General features: G+C 41.9%; 1 long non-coding RNA gene and 1 pseudogene across 1 annotated transcript; both read left to right on the top strand.

The window, feature by feature from the left end:
• The first annotated feature begins 6,317 nt into the window (after positions 1–6,317).
• LOC106003806 lies at positions 6,318–15,358 on the top strand. Its single transcript, XR_001176521.2, has 3 exons — positions 6,318–6,499; positions 7,545–7,839; positions 14,947–15,358. It is a non-coding gene; the product is annotated as an uncharacterized LOC106003806 (long non-coding RNA).
• Positions 15,359–16,734: 1,376 nt separating this feature from the next.
• LOC123391912 lies at positions 16,735–19,436 on the top strand (annotated as a pseudogene).
• The last annotated feature ends 208 nt before the right edge of the window (positions 19,437–19,644 follow it).

The following is a 19,644-nucleotide window of genomic DNA, read 5'->3' as shown; positions in this document are numbered from 1 at the left end:
GTATAATATGTTAAGAAAAAGGCTCTGGAGTTAGACCCCTGCCAGTTACCAACTGTGGGCAAACTACATAAGAGCTCTCTGACTCAGTTTCCCTATATATAATATAGAGATAATCTTTCCTATTTCATAAGGTTTTTTTGCAAGAACGAAGTATAATAATACAAGTAAACTGTCTGGAGTATAACAATAGCACCATCAGCCATCAGTGGGTTTTTATTATTTATATTGCACACAGCTGGTCAGTGGCCAAATGAGGACTGGAACACACATCCATGGCCTGAACGCCACACTACCTATCTCCATCTTCCAATGAAGAGAGAGGGGCTCTGTCCTGCTTTCCCAAGTAAGAAGCAAGCTATCCCATGAAGAAGTAGTCTAGAGGTCTTTAAGCCAGTCTTCTTAAAAAGAAAATGTTTTCTTTTTTTTTTTTTTTTAAACTTGTGTTTTTTTTTTTTTAAGATTTTTATTTTATTTATTTGACAGAGAGAGATCACAAGTAGACAGAGAGGCAGGCAGAGAGAGAGAGGAAGGGAAGCAGGCTCCCCACCGAGCAGAGAGCCCGATGTGGGACTCGATCCCAGGACCCTGAGATCATGACCTGAGCCGAAGGCAGTGGCTTAACCCACTGAGCCACCCAGGCACCCCAAAAAGAAAATGTTTTCCTACAGCTCACTGAGACTTCAGAAAAGAACCCCAGCGCTACTGATAATCAAAGTTCTTGCTTCTCGCCGGGAGTTTCAAATTCTTCCCAACCAACCTTTTATCAAATTTGCTCAAAAATCACCAAGTGCTAACTGTTTCAGTTATTTCCCCCCCTTCATCCCACGGTAATTATTAATAAATATGTTAGTGAGTAGGAAAAGATAATAATTGGCAAGGGGAAGAAGAAGGAGAAAACAAGATCACATGATCTAGTTATCAGGTGTCCAAACCCTGAATAACCCACAATTTGACTTTGCCCACCATAGAGAAAATTAGAAATGTGTAGCTATAGGTTACAAAAATAACCAAATGAAAGCTTAGAAGCAGAAAATAATTAAATGTCAAATATAATAGTAACGATATAGAAAAAAAAGTAAATAGGAAAGAAAATGAAGACAGTCAGAATCCCCAGGAAATACATTAAACCATGACTGTGAAAAACAAAGAGAATAGAAGAGAGAGAGGAAAAACAACATAGAAATCTACCTTCATTGCACTGTGTCTGACCAGAGAACAGGATAATGAATCTCCCACTACCATTAAATTAAACACAAATTGCTTTTGTTTCTAATTAACATCTGCCTGGCCAAATGTGATGTATGAAAGTCTTCTTTTTAATGCCTTTCCCATGCCATGGAAATATTACAACCAGAATGGAAGCTTATGGATGTTTTTCAATAGCTTCCTCTAAAGTACAGGCCAAACCTTACAAAAGGTATATATGAGAGTCATTTGAATTCCAAATGCACTTATAAGGACCAGCTCTATTACAGTGCATAGTAAATGAATACATAATGAGGAGATATTCCAGACCAATTGTTCCAAATTATGCTTTAGATTATCTTCATTTCTCTTTTGAAAATATGTCTTATTATTTTTAGCATAACATAAGAAACCCTTGACTTTCCTGGCATCAAATAGCATCTCTGATTTCAATAGTTGCTCTCCCTCATACCTCTACACACCAGTCTGACCACACTGTACTTAGATTCTTGTCATTTCTCATCAACTCCTACCATCCTTTAAAGCCCAGTTCAAACCTCCCCTGCCCCACGAAATCTTTGCCAGCACTCTCAGATGGAGTAAAGAGTCCCTCCTCAGTGCTCCCATCACCTTATGTCCATGCATCCATTATTCTACAGGTGGCCTTAAGCAAGAATCTTCCCCTTTAATATCTGAACTCACCAGGTTACAGTCATAGCCATAGTGCCCATATACATGGATTGTATTAATAATTGAGTAACAGAGCAGCATGTGGCTAGTTCAGTTAGTAGAGCATGAGACTCCTGATCTCAGAGTTGTGAATTCAAGCCCTATATTTAGTGTAGGGATTACTTAAAAATAAAATCTTTAAAAAAAAAAAAAAAGGAGCAGACTCCCCGCTGAGCAGGGAGCCTGATGCGGGGCTATGTCTTTTATTTATCTGGCAGACGGAGATCACAGAGATCAGACAGAGAGGCAGGCAGAAAGAGGAAGGGAAGCAGATTCCCTGCAGAGCAAAGAGCCCAGTGCGGAGCTCTCGATCCCAGAACCCTGAAATCATGTCCCGAGCCGAAGGCAGAGGCTAAAACCACTGATCCACCAGATGCCCCTTAAAAATAAAATCTTTTTAAAATGGAGTAACAAATCTGTGGGAGCGAGCTTAAATTTAAAAGGGTGGAGAGGTGGGGTACAAATTATAAGCATACACAGAAAGCACACAAAATGCAAGCCAAGATCCTAGAAGAGACAGATACAAGAAAGGGAAAGTCATCTGGAATCCAAAAGTCATAGTCTCCCATTTCCATCACCAATTCACCCCTGCATCTGCTCTGCACTACAGACTGACTATTCTATTATCAGATTACACAGCGCAAGGGGAGGATGGTGGTGGAGGGACTCAGTTCCACCACAATTTTTGCCCCTACAGGGCAGGATGCTTATTGTCTCCTCTTTGGTCCCAATTCCAAATTCCAGGGAAGGAATGAGAATGCCTAGTTTAAGTCAGGTACCCACAGTGGTCCAATTTACTAAGTTCAGTCGGTCAGGGCTATAGGATTCAAACACAACTACTGAGGACAATGGAAACAGGGCCAAAGAGAAGAAAAAAATCATTGTGACCTCCGCAGACGGCCCAAAAGGTGACTCTTAAACAGGTGTTCTGTTGACTAGAAGGGAGAGAGGAAAATAAGGAAGGAAGAAGAAAGGGAGAGAAGGAGGGAGAGACAAATCCAGATATATTTGGAGGGATTTCCTATAGTGATACGAGCCAAACCGGAAGGTTAGGAATTGAGTGTCTTCCTGGAGAAACAACGAAACCCACTGGTAGTGACATCATCGATGTCCACATGCATGTGATGAGTATCTGCAAGTCAGCAGCACGGACAGGGACTCTTACCTCTGACAGCACATATGCCAATCAAAAGCAGAGATCTATAGCTTAGGAAATTAAAAAACAAAACCAGGCAAAGAGTTCACTGAAGGAGCGCCTGGGGGTTCAGTCGGTTAAGCGTCTGCCTTCGGCTCAGGTCCTGATCCCCGGGTCCTGGGACAGAGCTCCCTGCTCAGTGGAATGCCTGCTCCACCCTCTGCTCCTCTCCCTGCTCACGCTTTTGGGCTCCCTCACTCTCTCGCTCTCTCTCAAATAAATAGATAAATAAATAAAATCTTCAAAAGAAAAGACCTCCCTGAAGAACCCAAAACCAAAAATCTCCAATACCTGTCAGCGGCATCTGCTCCAAATACCCCAGGGGTCCGCAGTCTTCACAGTTCGTGTATATCCAATCCTAGTGGGAGGCAAAGGAGAAACCCATGTCTGCTCACCCTGATGGGTCAACGTGCTCTTGCAGCAGACAATGGTCCTCAGCCTGTCAATAAGATTAAAGCCTCGGTCCAACCAACATTCCTCAAAGTGTGGTCCACATCAGTCTCAAACAAGAAATCTGCAATTAACGAGCTCTTCCCGTGCACAGCACCGCCACATCGTACTAGGGTAGGCAGCCCCTCAAATGAAGCTCAGGAATCCCCAAGCCACACCGTTTTACAGCTGCTCCCCCCCAACACTGTACCAGGTCGGGTCTATAGGACCAACAGCAGGAGTAACGGTATGTCACCTCCAAGATGAGGTTATAAAATGATTTCAGTTCTAGGCTTGATCTCTCTGTCATTCTCTGCCTTTCTTTCCCCTTCTCTCTTTCCCTCTCCCTCCCTCCATCTCTCCTTAGATCTCTCTTACTGGGGGAAACCATCCCAGGAGCAGCCCCGGGGAGAGAAGCTTGCGGTGGGAAACTGAAAGCCTCCTTCCAACAGCCCCATGAATCAGCTTAAGAAGGGGATACTCCAGCTCCTTCAGAACCTGAAGCACCAGCACACAGCTTGACTGCAATACTGTGAGAGACTCTGAAATCAGAACCACTCAGCTAGGTCATTCCCAGATCCCTGACCCTCAGAAACCATGAGAGAGCATAAATGTCCATTGTTTCAAGCTGTTTGTTTTAGGGTACTCGGTTACACAGCAATAGATGGGGGGTACTGATAGCTAGTCTCTGTCCTGCATGCCCTTCCTCTCCCTGATTATGGCTCCTCACATCGAGGGATGAAGTTTATTTCTTTTTCCTCCAGTTAAATTTGGGTCGGCCCTGTGACTGATTTGCGCAATAGAAGCCTGCGGAAGTGACATTCTGAAATTTCTGGGCCCGTATCTCAGAGGACTAGCAGCTTCCACTTCCTACCACTTGGAACCCAGACACATGCTGTGAGCAACCAAAGCTGCGTGGGAAAGATATGTGGAGGGGAACCAAGGTGCTCCGTCTGGCATCCCCAGTGGAGCTCACAGCCAACAGCCAGCACTGCCTGTGTACCACGGGAGCAAACTGTCTTGGGCATCCCACCCAAATGAGCGCCCCAGACGGATGCAGCCTCCCCTAACAATATGTGAAACAAATTGCCCGGTCAATTGAAAGAATTGTGAGAATAATAAATGGTTCTTGTTGGTTTTTTTAAGATTTTTTTTTAAAAATTTATTTATTGGACAGAGAGAGAGATCACAAGTAGGCAGAGCAGGAGGCAGAGAGAGAGGAAGGGAAGCAGGCTCCCCCACTGAGCAGGGAACCCAATGCCGGGCTCAATCCCAGGACCCTGAGATCATGACCTGAGCCAAAGGCACAGGCTTAACCCACTGAGCCACCCAGGTGCCCGGGTTCTTGTTATTTTAAGTTACTAGTTTTAGGGGTAGTTTTTATGCAGCAATAGATAACAAAAACCCACTGCCTTAGGCTAATAAATTTATTCTTCAATTACATTCTGAGCATCAGTCTATAAGTGAGATATAGATATCTGTCCAAAGAACCTTTCCAGGCAAAGAATTCATGCCATGTAAGATAGTTCTGCACCTCCTATCTACCCTGCATCCCCCATGATGTGAGTATCCACCAGAAAACCACTTGGGCTTTTTGACATTGGCTCCCCCAAATTCATTCCTGATTCTAATGAAGAACTTCATTTCCTGAGCTCTCCTAGGTCCTAGCACTTCCCAAAGTACTTTACTTCTCTTGATTTCTGAAATTATTATAGCATCTTTAGGAGCTACGTCCTGTGGTTAGCTCCATTCTCCATATGGGGACACTGGGCTGGAGAGGTAAGGTGGTTGCTGGAGCTCACACACAGCTAGTACACCGCAGAGCCAGCAGTGGGACTTGGACACGCCACCTACACGTCCGCACACCTAACCACAAGCCCATACTGCCATCAGTTCTATGAGGCAAGTTAGATGATGTTATTGCCTCTATTTTAGGGACAAGGACTTGAGGCTTAAGGACAGTGAGTCCCTGGCACAAAGTTCGCACAGTTAATAAAGGGAAGAGCTAGGAGGAAAACTTCCACTAACACCTACGTTCTCTAACATACCCTTATTCTAGATCCCTACATTTGAAGAAAGTGCAGACTGCAGCCGAGTCTGGTCCAGTCACGTAATTTCAACTCTTACAGACTCCACTTTGTCAGGTATTTTAAGAACAAAGGTCAGTGAAACACACATCTGTGGAATAAACCCGGCAGCTCCTTAATCCTCCCCCACCTCCCTTTTGGAGATCCTCAGAACTTAGAAACATTCCCTTGAGTTCTTTAAATACTCGGCAAACATTTGGCCCATTTTCAGGGACTCAGAAGAAACTCACCATATTTAGAAGTTCTGAGAGAAAAAAAAAAAAAGAGTCAGCAAACTCACAGATCTGCAAAAGAGAGGTACTACTCCCTCTGTGATTGCTTCCATCCTGAAAACCCTTTTGCTCTGCCCTTGTTTTAACGTCACTTCCATCCAGGAAATTTTTCACATCTATACCCACGAACAGTGAGAAAATAAAAGAAAATAAAATTTCCTATACACTATTTCATCTGGGTTTCATAAGCTTCTTTTAATAGCAAAAGGTATTTTACATATGTAGCATGATGGTTTATTGAGAATTTACTGCAGAATAATCTATGGGTCCGCCTCTTTGTCTTATCAGGAAAGAATGAATGGTATTCACCCCTACCCAAAGTGCCTCTGTTCCAGGGCCAAAAAGGAAAGCTGCTTGACAGGGGTGGGGAATAGGAGGGCCCTGATTACAAACCCAAATCAGACTTGTAAGTCCTGAAGGCTTTGTCTAGGGTCAGGAGAGATGGGCTCTTTCTAATAAGGCTATAACTACTCAGTCAGCTGCCCAGAGGGGATTTGGGCAAGGCATTCTAGGAGCAACTAGTTTGCAACTAACTAGTTTATTCTAGAGTGAAGAGGAGTGGTCGGTCACTTGGTCCTTTGGTACTTTGAGAGTAATCTAAGGTAAGATTCCTCAGACCAGTGGGTAGGGGATAAGGAAGAGTTGACCCTCTTCACACATCGGGTCTATGGGGCATGGCCTCAGGAACCTCAGCAGCAATCCATGTCTATCCATCTTTGCATTGATGCTAATAGAAATCAATGCAAAGTGTTCTGGGGAACTCCATTAGGTTTTAAAAGGTCCTGCATACATGGTTTATAGCACATAGCTCATCTGTATGAAGTTGAGGCTTCACATTACAAATAAAAGCTATTCAAGCTATATTTAGTCAAAAATAAGAATTTTTTATAGAATAACATGATGGCGGTTTCTTCTCTGTCAGTCAGAATTCAATCAGATAACAGAACCACTCTCAGCATTATAGAATAGAAAATGTATTTAGGATAGAAATGATACCTTGCACAGCTGTGGGAGTCGCTGGGGAAGAAATGGTCTGAAAAGGGCAACTGGAGGATCAGGAAAGCCACTAACCATTCTTCCTGAAACCCTAGGCTGGGGGACAAGCCAGGGTGGTGGGAAGCAACGAGGGTACTGTAAAGCTTATGCCTACTAATGCCCACTAATGCCTGTTTTATCTCTTCTCCCTTCATAAGAGTCCCACTTGCACCCATCTAAAGGACAGAAATGAACCCCAAATTCTACCCTTTGGAGAAGCTACAGTGCTCTGGCTTCCACTGGAGAGAAAAGATCCTCATTCAAACTCCTTATTTTCATGCCTAGATGTAAGAAGTGACAATGGTATTCTAATTTTACTTCTCTGCAGGAGTTCTCATGCAGAACAAACCTTCAAGCCTCAACTTAATTGATTTTGACTTTATTGATTTTACAAAACTTCCGGAACAGTGAATGGGTGAGTGATGGTTTTGAAACATGTTTCTGAGTTCTCCCACAAAAGGTACGATCTAATTCAACCTCTCCTCGATTATAGGCTGACCACAGTGACTTCTTCAAAGGGATAGAATGCAGCAGAAAGTGACGCCATGAGACCTAGGAGGTTAGATGACAAAAAGCAATACAACTTCTACTTGTCTTTTTCTCTCTCTTTAGAACATGTGCCTCTGGAGCCCTGTGCTATCATGTAGGAATTCCAATTACCCTGAAGCTGCCTGCTAGAGAGATTACACAGACCTTGCAGAGCTTGAAAGAGATGTCAGAGGAGCCCTGGTTGATCCAGCCCCCGGTTGTTCAAGATTCCCAGCCTAGGCAAGGAGCAGCTTTCAAATGACTCCCCTCTCCAATGGCCAAGCTGCCCCAGCCCACACCAAGGAGAGCAGAAATGCGCTTCCTCCACTGAGCGTTATTCAAAATGCAGTTGTGTGAGCAAAAGAAATGTTACTGAGAGGTAAGTCATAAGTTTTGGGATGGTTTATCACACAGCATTTTTTTTCTTTTTTCTTTTTTTTTTGTTTAAGATTTTATTCATTTATTTGACAGAGAGAGACAGAGATCACAAGCAGCAAAGAGGCAGAAAGAAGCAGGCTCCCTGCTGAGCAGAGAGCCTGATGTGGGGCTCGATCCCAGGACCCTGGGATCATGACCAGAGCCGAAAGCAGATGCTTAATGGACTGAGCCACCCAGACACCCCTATCACATAGCATTTTTAATTGAAAGAGGAAGCAAAGCAATTTTCCAAATAAGCTATAAAGTGCTAACTTCAAGTAAAGTACAAAGATAAAAGTGCAAAAAAAAAAAGATAAAAGTGCATATATGCCAACACATGGCTATGGAAGTTCATTCATGTGTCCCTCATCTACCCATCCAACAAATACATATGAACTGTCTGTGTGCTGAGAACTCAGTGGCAAAGACAGAAATGGTCTCTGCCTTGACAAAGTCTCATGCTTCAGCCTACTGTGGATTAAAGAGACGCTGAAGGAGTGATTTATGAGTGTTACAAATGGGGAAGCCTGGGATGCTCTGTCAGATAATAAGTCATATGTCTTTTCTAGAAATTTCTTAAAGATGTATTCCTCTTAGTCAGAGTCTTTTAGAATCTGGCAATGTTCTGGATATACAGAGCAAGAGAAGAGATAGAGATTTACAAGTTCCGCAAATGCAGGCCACCTGTGTCACAGAGGTATACGGTGGCTGCTTTCAACTGTGGCAGTCAGCTGTCCTTCCTCTGAATCAAACACACATAAACAAGAGGCCAATTGTATGCCCTTCCTGAACCTACTTTGAAATTATTTATAATGATGAAACTATAAGATCATTTTGTCTAAGAAACACTGCTGTGCAGAGTGGCCATAGTTTGGTTGCACATGGAAATTATGCACAAGGTCTATATTAGAAGCTAAAAGCTTTCTCATCAGGCTGCTGATAATGAAGTTTGCTAACCATTCTAGTGCATAAAGTAGAATTATGAAAACTGATTCAGTCTAATTATCAAAGGGTCGGAGTTTTTCCACCATTCTCAAAATGTAGCCATTGAAGCAGCTTGAAAACTCGTCCAGAATTTAAATTGCCTATTGCCAAGGCTCAGTGACTGTTCCAGGAATGAACAAAAGTGCTTAAAATCTCCGGACTGTTTGATTACAGGTACCTATCTGCCGTTTGCTCGGTCATGTACAACTGTGCAATTAAAACAAATGGTGGCACATAAATGGCTGACTGAGGTAGATTTGGCCTGTGGCAGAGTGCCAGTCTGTTCGAAGGAAGTGTCAAGCACAGTGGGGAAAACAATGAACACAAAAGACACACAGGCCCCCATGCAAGAGACCCTCGTGAAGCTTATGGTCTAGTCGGGAGAAAGACAAGCAAACGGCATCCATAAGACAGTGTGTAAGAGCTGTGTTGCAAAGGATCAATGGCGTGAGAGGACAGAAAGTTACCCTGAGGGAGCAACCTCTACACTGAAGGTTGTGTAGGAGTCAGCAAGCCCAAGTGTGGGGAAACAGAGGAGAAGAAATCCTGGTTCAGGCCGAGTCAGGTACAAGCTAGGACCCAGGAAAGACTCAGAATGTTAGAGGAACTAAAAAAAATTCAGAATGGTTGGGAGATTAGGAGACAAAATGGTGGAAGATGAGGCTGGACAGATAGGGAAAAGGGTTTCGGCTGGGTCGTGAAGGACCTTATAAGCCATTTTAAAGAGGTTCAATTTTCTGTGCCTAAGATTTCATTTCTGACATGAAAAAGATGAGTTTAGCTAGCCCCTCAGATTTATCCTGTAAAAAGATACTCACTTTTATGAGGATCTCCAAAAATCAAGTAAATGGAAGAATCAGTTCTTCTCTGGCCTGAGGTTAATCAGTTCTTCTCTGGAGTTCCCACTGTCATGCTCACATTTTTGTCTTCCCAAGACAGTGAGCAATTTACTCCTTTACCCACTCAGCCCTGACCTCTCTCTGACCAGCAGATTGGAGAGGAAGGACACAGAATGAAGTCTGAAAGCTTGAAAAATATCATTTTTTGTTCTTAAGAGAGAATCATGCAACAAAAAGGGTAGGGAGTACTGTTTCAGACAAGCACAAGACGAAGTAAATATTGAGAGTTTAGAATTGTCAAAGATTTTATTTTTAGCATAAGAAAGACTCCTGCACAGAACACTTATGCCTTTTATCTGGTTCTCAGAAAAATCATCTATCTTATAGTTTACTACACAGCACATGTCAATACACTACCAGCACTTGGCAGCCACCCTTTACTGCAGGCAAAGTCATCACTTACTGCCGGCAAAGTCATTATGCATCTGTAAATTTACTAAGTAAAGGAATGACCTCCTCTCCTGAATGTTGTTGACCTGTATGCAGAAAGGACCTGAGCCAAGTGTAGCATGCCTCCTAGATTGAGTGCTAGGCATTTAGTGCACCTAGTATGGTACTAGGCAGTGAGAAAAATAAGGGATGAATTCAATACAAGTCATAGTCTGCTGAAAGTCCAGACACAGGTCTGATGACAAGGGACAGGCAGAACTTAGAGAGCAAAATCTTTACACTGGCCTGTTTCCTGAGCTAACCAGAGAAAACTCATAATAAGGAAACTCCTTAACACTAAGCAAAAAGACAAGTATTAGTATTAGTTCTCTATTGCTACTATAATAAATTACCACAAAGTAGTGGCTTAAAACAACACAAATTATCTTATATTTACAGTTCTAGAGATTAGAAGTCCAAAATGAATCTTAAGGACCAAAGCCAAGGTGTCAAGAAAGCTGTGTTCCTTCTGAAGGCTTTACAAGATCCATTCCTCTCCTTCTCCTGATTCTAGAGGCTTTGCACATTCCTTGGCTCATGGACCCCTTCCCATCACTCAGTCCTGCTGTCTTATCTCCTTCTCTGACCCTCCATCTTCCCCTTATAAGAGTCCTTATAGGGGTGCCTGGGTGGTACAGTTGGTTGAGCACCCAACTCTTGGTTTCAGCTCAGGTCATGAGTTAGTTCGCAGTTGTGAGACAAAGCTCCACATCAGGCTCCACGCTCTGTGGGGAGTCCACTTGAGATTCTCTCTCTCTCCTTCCCTCTCCCACAGTCCCTCCCACTCATGTTCTCTCTCCCTCTTTATCTCTCTCAAGTAAATAAATAAATCTTTATTTAAAAAAAAAAAAGAATCCTTATAATTACACTGGGTGCACCCAGATAATTCAGGATAATTTCTGTTTCAAGATTCTTACCCTACAACCATAACATTCTTCTTTTTTTCTTTTATGTCAATATAAATATAAAAGGGGAGAAAAATCCTTAATTTCATCACATCTCACTCCCCCTTCTGTCATGTAAAGAAACACTGTCACAGGTTCCAGGGGTTAAGGCATGGATATCTCTGGAGGGCCATTATTCTGCCCACCACAACACGAAGAGAACAATCGGTAAAATCGGAGAGGGTGAGATTCTGTCTGGTCTGTTCAACGTCATCCTCACACAGTACCTGCCTGGCTCATCATCAGTAATCAGCATACACCAGTTGAGCAACTGAATAAATAAATAAGGAAAGAGAAAGAATGTGCTATTTCTTGCGCTAACTCCTCATGTGAATAAGGAACAGATGGTTCTAAAATCTGTAATTTGCTGTCTCTTAAAAATCTGAAGGACTGGGGTCCCTGGGTGGCTTAGTAGGTTAAGGCCTCTGCCTTCCGCTCAGGTCATGATCCCAGGGTCCTGGGATCAAGCCCTGCATTGGGCTCACTGCTCAGCAGGGAGCCTGCTTCCTCCTCCCTCTCTGCCTGCCTCTCCGCCTACTTGTAATCTCTGTCTGTCAAATAAATAAATAAAGTCTTAAAAAGAAAAATCTGAAGGACTGAATGCATACTGAGTATCAGTTTGGAAAGATGAAAGAAAAAGTTCTGGAGAATGGTATTGGTGATGGTTGCACGAGAGGATGAATGTATTTAATGCCACTGAGCTATACACTTCAACTTGGCTAAAATGGTCAATGTTATTTATATTTTACCACAATGAAAGAATACAAAGAAGTCAACTCAAGGAAAAAACTACACAATGGGCCTTAACCAAAATAATACCTGACTTTGGATATCCCTCCTAGAATAATTTCCTGGAGAGAAAGGTGTGGTGTATTTTCAATCCTGGGGCTGAATCTTCTCATCATTTTGTTTTCCTCTTAAAGCATTGGAATTTGTGACAGGTCATGTTCATTATGAAAAAATGCTTTCCTTTTGCTTTTTAAGCTACATTAACGTAGGAGAGATGAGTCAAGCAAGCAGATTTGGGGGGAGCCTTTGGTTAGTTTATTTTTCTAAGTATTTTCATTTGTCCACATCATGATTTTAAACTCATACACACACACATTCCCTCTCTCTAATGCACTACAAACACACACACACACACACACACACACTTACACTCACACACAAACCTGCACAAGAAGTCAGAGCTTTGCTCAGACCCAATGACTCTGTGAAGTGAATTTTTCACTGATTTATCAGTTCATTTGAGCCAACTGCAGACACAGCCTCAGAAAGACCATTCTCAGAATAGATGGTCAACTTTTATCCCAGAGCAACAACTAGGAACCAATTAGAGTCATTCTCTTCAATGGGGCTTATTATTGGTGCTAATCTGTGAATAGAAGAGTCCAATTGTGAGGAAGGTTAGCAACCCCAAATAACATGCCCATGAGGTTTATTAGGCTTCTGCTAACACCTTTAGGCTGCCTTAATTGCTTCTTCAGGGCTGATTTCACACAGAGAATGGAGTCATTTCCAGTGCTCTAGTCTAGTTCTCTCAGTTTCAGGTATGGAAGGCAGGGAAGAGCACAGAAAACTTGGGTCACTTTACTAAACCTATAAAAGAGGTATTTTAAGGAACTTCCACAACATTGCACAACTAAAGTCAGTAGAACAGAACCTGGGGCCCAAATCTGTCTTACTCAAAATCTATTACATTTCTACTACAACACACACTAACCCACCCCTGAAGAGTCAACCCTCAGAAAAAGAACGAGCCAATGTGGGCCTTCAACAAATATTGTTCAGTTCTTCCTATATCCTGGTCCCCTTTCAGCAGCCCTCCTTACCATACTCTTACAGGAGTCCAGTCACCTGCCACACATACCCATTAAGGAATAAAGCAGTTGGTGAGATGAACATCTAAGTCAACTACAGCTAGAATGAACCGGGTGCCTGGACCTATGTTAAATGTTTCACACGTGTTATGAAGAATATTTTGTAAAGTCTTATTCTTAGATATGATTGGTGATGCTGAGGTCTGAGAAATCATCAGCAAAACCAGAGCCTAAATTTATGACACCAGACTGAGTCCCGGGCCTTTCTATTTCACCACATTGCCCTTAGGGCCAAAACATACAACTCCATCTTCCTCACCACAGTGAATGTCAGTAAGTGGAGTACAATATTGACTTTGTCATATAAACAAAGCAGGCAAGGGAAAGAGTAAAGATGGCAAAAGAACAAGGAGCCCTTAGCCAAGGGAAGAAAGGACTTTTCTATGAACAAAGCTCTCTTACATTTTGCTTTCAAAGAATTTCTTTATAGCAGCAAGGACTCTATGAAATACATTTGTGTTGGAAAGCAGAAGAATGCATCAATATTTCTTCTGTGTTTTCTGTCTTGGGTTGAAGGAGTGTGGCAGAAATTGTTCCTTCCATCAGGAAGCTAACCCTGATTCTGGCAGATAAATAAGATAAGACAGATCCAGAGTCATTCCTGATAGCGTCCCAAAGTCCTCTCGCTCCTCTGACCAACATCTTAGAAAACTACATCAGATGTTTCCTAAGAGATTTGCTCACAAGAGGTTCATTATTTTTTGAATCAGGCTGGAGTAAAAATCCCCCTCTAAAACGGAGGGAAGGGGGGCCTACCCCTTGGATGGCTTGGTGTTATTTCCTATCTCAAGATCTCCAGGGCTGAGAGTGCTTACCCTAGAGCACCCCCTTGCAAAGTTGGTGAAGGGGGTGGTATGCAGGGAAAAAAGACTTTTCAAGGAGATTCAGGTCAAAGGAGCAAGAGGAAACTCAAGCTGGACCTTGATTTTTCTTTTCTTTTACTCCGCCAATGAAACCACCCAGGAAGTTGCTTCTATAGACCAAAAAAACCTGACGGTTTGAAAGGAAGGATTCTAAGTGCTTCCTTTTCAGCTTTGTGAAAAGAAATCCTTTTCTCTGAAATTAAGCACAGAAGCAAGCTAACACCACCAGACAAGTGGTAAACAACTTTGACAGAAATTAATCAGGACAAATCAGTGTGGCAGGGATATTTGGTCTCCCATGGAAGTGTCAGAAAATCATACAATTGTCAGACAGTAAGTGTTTAGCCTGGAAGCCAGGACAATGCAGGAAACTTCTCATGGATGAAATTAATACACAGGAAACCCCTCGGTGGGCAGGAGGTACTTTCCAGAGAAGTTTGTGCCTGAGCTTAGGAAGAATCAGAGTCAAATGCAACAGACAGTTCCGGGACCAAGCTAAGCTGACCAACAGCATGGTTTTTATGCATATCACTTGAGCTTGTAAAATTTAAAGAGTTGAAGCATTAAATCTTCCACAGACAAGTCTCCTGGAGAGCCTGTTTCTGTTCTCTTGCTGATTACAGCATGTGAAAACCCCAAGCAAAGTGGCAAAAAAATTCTACTTCATCTGACTGCCATCAAGCTAGACTCAAATTGTGAAGTTACCTGAAGCTTCATGATGAAACTGGAAAATAAAACACCTGGGTTCCCATAATGGCCTGGCTGCCGTCCCCATGGGGAATCAATGCCAGACCTTATTTCTTTCCTCTGAAAAGTGAGGGCTTTGATGAGAGTCTCTAGCATTCCTTTAGGCCTTCACAATCTAGATTTCTAAATTCGTCTCTGGCCCCTTTTATTTCCCTCTATTCCAAGTTCTCCCCTCCCCCGCCAGTCACTTGCCTACTATATTCCAAGGCAGAAGACTGACCCATGATAATGTCTGTAAATGTTATTTGATTCAGAATACACACACATACACACACACACACACACAGCCAAAGGATAAAGATTTTACAATCTTCATTTTGCAGAGCAAAAGCTGAGACTCAGAGGGATTAAAGCATTTGCCCAAGATCGAAGATCAAGAAGAGGGTTGCTTTGGAATTTGAATCCAGGACCATCTAACTCTGAAGTTCACATTCTCCTTGCTGTAGACTGTATCCTACAGTCTCTCTCTGTGGCTCTGGACCTTTCTTATGAGTCCCAGGGCAAATGGCTCTTTTTCTCTCAGCTTGAAACACCTAAGGAACAAACCTCTGTTCCCCATCAAAGCCCGTATGTCCTCTCTCTGATTTCCTCAAATGTCTATCAGTTTTGCACACATTTTCTTTATAACTGAGAGGGGATAACCTATTCTAATTACCTATTCCAACCCACTTATAAAAAAAAGAGGAAGAGGGGTGCCTGGGCAGCTCAGTCCATAAAGTATCCAACTCTCGGTTTCAGCTCAGGTCATGATCTCAGGGTCATGAGATGGGGCCCGGCACTGAGTTCCACACTGAGCATGGGGCCTGCTTAAAATTCTCTCTCTCCCTCCACCCCTCCCTTGCTCTTGCTCTTTCTCTCTCTTAAAAAAAGAAAAAAAAAAAAGGAAGAAACTGAAGCCCAGACAGGAAGCATTTTCTCATACAAAGAGTATTTACATATAAGGCCCATTTTAAGCTTTTTTTCAGTTTTAAGCTATCACACAGTCATGACTACTAAAATATCACTGAACTGTCTCTGATTAATGACTTAACTCTCATAGATAATAATTTTTTACAAATAAGATACATTTTCTACCATAACAAAAGGAATACAGGCTTATTATTATTATTTTTTTTAATACAGGCTTATTTTTGACAATTTGGAAACTAAAGCAAAGTAGCACAAGAAAGAAATCCTTCATAAATCATCAAAGAAGGGCACTGTTAAGTTTACCAAATTTACTTCCAGTACTTTTTCTTTCTCTTTCTTTTCCTTGGCATCATTTCAGTTTTATTTTTTTATCAAGCTTTTTTTCTGAGTATAAAAATAATACGTGGTCCACAAAGAGATACCACTGTACACCCAACAGAATGATTAAAATTTTTAAAAAGATGAACACCATCAAATATTGGCAAGGGTATGGAGCAATCAGAACTTGCTTACATTGTTGGCAAAAGTATAAAATGGTACAACCGCTTTGAGAATGGGCCTGGACTTTTCTTACAAAACTAAATACCGGGGCACCTGGGTGGCTCAGTGGGATAAAGCCTCTGCCTTCAGCTCAGGTCATGATTCCACGTTCCTGGGATAAAGTCCTGCATTGGGCTCCCTGCTCAGCAGGGAGCCTGCTTCCCTTCCTCTCTCTGCCTGCTTCTCTGCCTACTTGTGATCTCTCTCTGTCAAATAAATAAATAAAATCTTTTAAAAATAAATAAATAAATAAAATTTTTTTGAAAACTAAATACATGCCTACTCTATGACCCAGAACTATACCCAGGGATTTACCCAAGAGGAAAAAAACCTATGTCCACAAAAGGACTGTATAAGAATGTTAATAACAGCTTTATTTATAATAGCCCCAAACTGGAAATAGCCTAGGTGTCCATCAATAGGAGAACAGAAATACCAACAGTGGTACATGTGTCCCACCCCAGCAACAGAGAGGAACAAACTACTGGTATATGCAATAGCATGGGAAAATCTCAAAAACATTATGTCGAATTAAAGAACTTTACATAAAAGTCTGCATCCTGTATGATTCTGTTTACATGAACTTCTGTGACAGGCAAAACTAGCCCATGCCAGAAAAATACAAGCACAGAAGTTGCTTTGGGGAAATGGACTGACCCGGAATGAAGGTACTTTCCAAGGTGATGATGATGTTCTGAATCTTGCTAAGGATTAGTCAAGTAGATGTATTTGTCAGAACCCACTGAATGGTACACAGAATTTGTGCACGTCGTCTTACAAGTAAATCTTACCTTATAAGGAAAAAAAAAGGTACACGACAAATACTGAATTTTAACAGTAATGCATGATGAAATATTTGGGTACAGGTATACTGAGGCCAACAACTTATTTTGAAATGCATCAAAAAAATAAAATGGATAAGGAAGGAAATGGGTAGATAAGTGATGGAGTGTAATAAAATGTTAACTGTAGAATCTAGGTGGCGGATATAAGCGTATTCACTAAAAAATTCTTTCCTATTTTCTGTATGTTTGAGAATTGTCATAATAAAATGTCGGGGAAGGGAAAAAAGGGAAAAGGAAAAAATGAGGAAGTATGGGAAACTCAAAAAGTTCAGAGAAAACAAGACTCTCCCAAAACACTGATGCCGAACAACAGTATTGAAAACAACAGTGAATTACTCTCCATCCTTTTCTCAATACTTAGGGATGTGGGTGGGTGTTTTACAAAATTAGTACCAAAGAGATATAAATCTTCATATTTGAAGTAGCATTTTATGAACAGTACTTTCCCAGGCAATTAAATATTCTTCAAAAATACTGTATTGTAATTTACTTCAGTTTATTTTGAATATTTTAGGTTATTTTTCACTGCTGTAAGTAAATGACAGCTTGACAAACATTCATGAGTAAATAGGCATTTTGTCTAAGACCTTACAGCCACCTAATGCTGTTCGCAAAAGGAAATACTTTCCAAAGCAAGACAGCACTGAGGTTTAAAGGGTGGAAATACATCCACCTCTACCACCTACTGTCTTTCCTTAGGAAATGTACTGAGTCTCCCTAGATCTATTTCTTCTTCTGTGCTCCAAGGTAGTATTCTGGAAGTGCCTAGCACTGTGCCTGGTACATGATTAACTCCCAGTAAATGGCAGCTGTTATTATTTCATGTTATTTGTGCATCGCAACAGCTAATTGAGAATATTTCTGACAAAAGAAATATTCAGGGAGACACAGCAAGAAACATAGATTATAACAAAAACCTGTCTAGCTTGACTTAGTATCCCCATATCTTGCAATTTCAATCCTGTAAGAGGTACTCAATAAATATAAGCCGAATAAATTGGTAATGAATGAATGTATAAATAAGAGGGGAGGTACCTGACTTTAATTTACCTAGCCACGAGGGCAGCCTCAACTTCCCTTGTAAGCTTTTCCTGCCCCTATCCCTCTGGAAGCCCCTGAACACATCTCCTTTGTTAGCTGAAATTGCACGGGATGAGTTAACCTGGAGACCAGAGTCCAAAGTCTGGCCTTTATCTCTAACTAGCCATGTGTCTTTGGACTAAGATACTGGTAGAAAGAAAGAAAAGTAAGAAAGAAAGAAAGAAAGAAAGAAAGAAAGAAAGAAAGAAAGAAAGAAAGAAAGAAAGGAAGAAAGAAACCATTATTCTATGAGTATTACAATAGTCTCTAATGAGACTGCTACCATAAAATAGAATGACAGAACATGTCATGACCCCCCTTGTTCAGATGTGAAAACTGAGGCCCAGAGAAGTGAAATTATTTATCCAAATTTCCTCCTCCAGACCAAGAGGCAATCAAGTAAACAACCTCCACAGGCTCTTCTGGCTCTAAGGGGCGTAGGCTGCAAAGAGTTTCCCCTATAGATTACCCTTCTGGCTACATCTTTCTGAGGGCCCTCCCACTCTCTTCTGCTTCCCCAAAGTCAGCTATGCCAAGCTATGCTAGGGATTTTTGACAACAGAGGGGGCTGCCGAGACAAACCAGGCTTTTGCCAAATAAGGAAGAGAAGTGTGCCATCCTACTGAGACGCAGCCCAAGTTCCTCATTCCACCCTGAATTCTGTGAAGCCCCTTGAGGCACAGTAGTACAAAATACTCTTGAAATCAGTGGTACGAAATATAATCCATGACGAATATGTGCTCTGGTCCTCACTCTTCCAGTAACAACCTGTCATCCCAGGAAAGTCCCTTCACAGAAATGTAAAAAAGTCCTTGCTCAGGGGTTCTCAAACTTGGCTGTGCATCAGAATCTCCCAGATTTTACTGAACACACACAATGCAGGCGGATACACACACTCCCCAGCAATTGTCATCCCCACTATGTTCTTAGACATGGACACGTAAGGCATGCCTTTGTCTGCATCTCCTTCCTGCTATTTGCAAACAAAGTTCAAAACTTTCATGCTCTGAGCAGTGGGGAGAAAGGATTTGGTTCTAAAGGTTCCTGCTTTCACAGGATTATTCTGGGATTTCTGTGCCAGGATGGTGACTTCACATGCCATACTGGCACTGGTAGCAAGTCCATCTATGGGGGGAAGTTTAATGCTGAAAATTTCATCCTAAAGCATATGGGTCCTTCCATCTTGTCCATGGCAAATGCTGGACCCAACACCAATGGTTGCCAGTTTTTCATGTGCACTGCCAAGACTGAGTGCTTGGATGCCAAGCCTGGGCTTTGTCACGATTAAAAAAAAAAAAAAAAAAGGCATGAATATTGTGGAAGCCCTGGAGCACTTCGGATTAAGGAACATCAAGACCAGCAGATCGTCACCATTGCTGACCATGAACTATCTAATAAATCTGATTTGTGTTTTAACCATCAGACCATTCCTTCTGTAGCTTAGATGAGCCCCACTTCATCCTTATCTGCTCAAAATATCCCAAAATCTTTGTGTTCTCACTGCAGTTCTATGGGTTTCATATTTGTCTTACCCCCTCCAACTCTAGCTGGATTGCAGAGTTAAGTTGATCATATAAAATAAGAACTAAACAGAAGAAAAAGAAGAATGAGGAGAAGTAGGCGAAAACACATAATCCAGGCCCCATC

This window comes from Mustela putorius, unplaced genomic scaffold (assembly GCF_011764305.1).
Source record: "Mustela putorius furo isolate JIRA1106 unplaced genomic scaffold, ASM1176430v1.1 tig00000407_pilon_pilon_pilon, whole genome shotgun sequence".
NCBI classification, from domain to species: domain Eukaryota; kingdom Metazoa; phylum Chordata; class Mammalia; order Carnivora; family Mustelidae; genus Mustela; species Mustela putorius.
Note: the sequence above shows the minus strand (reverse complement) of the source record. Positions and strands in the feature narration are given on the sequence as shown.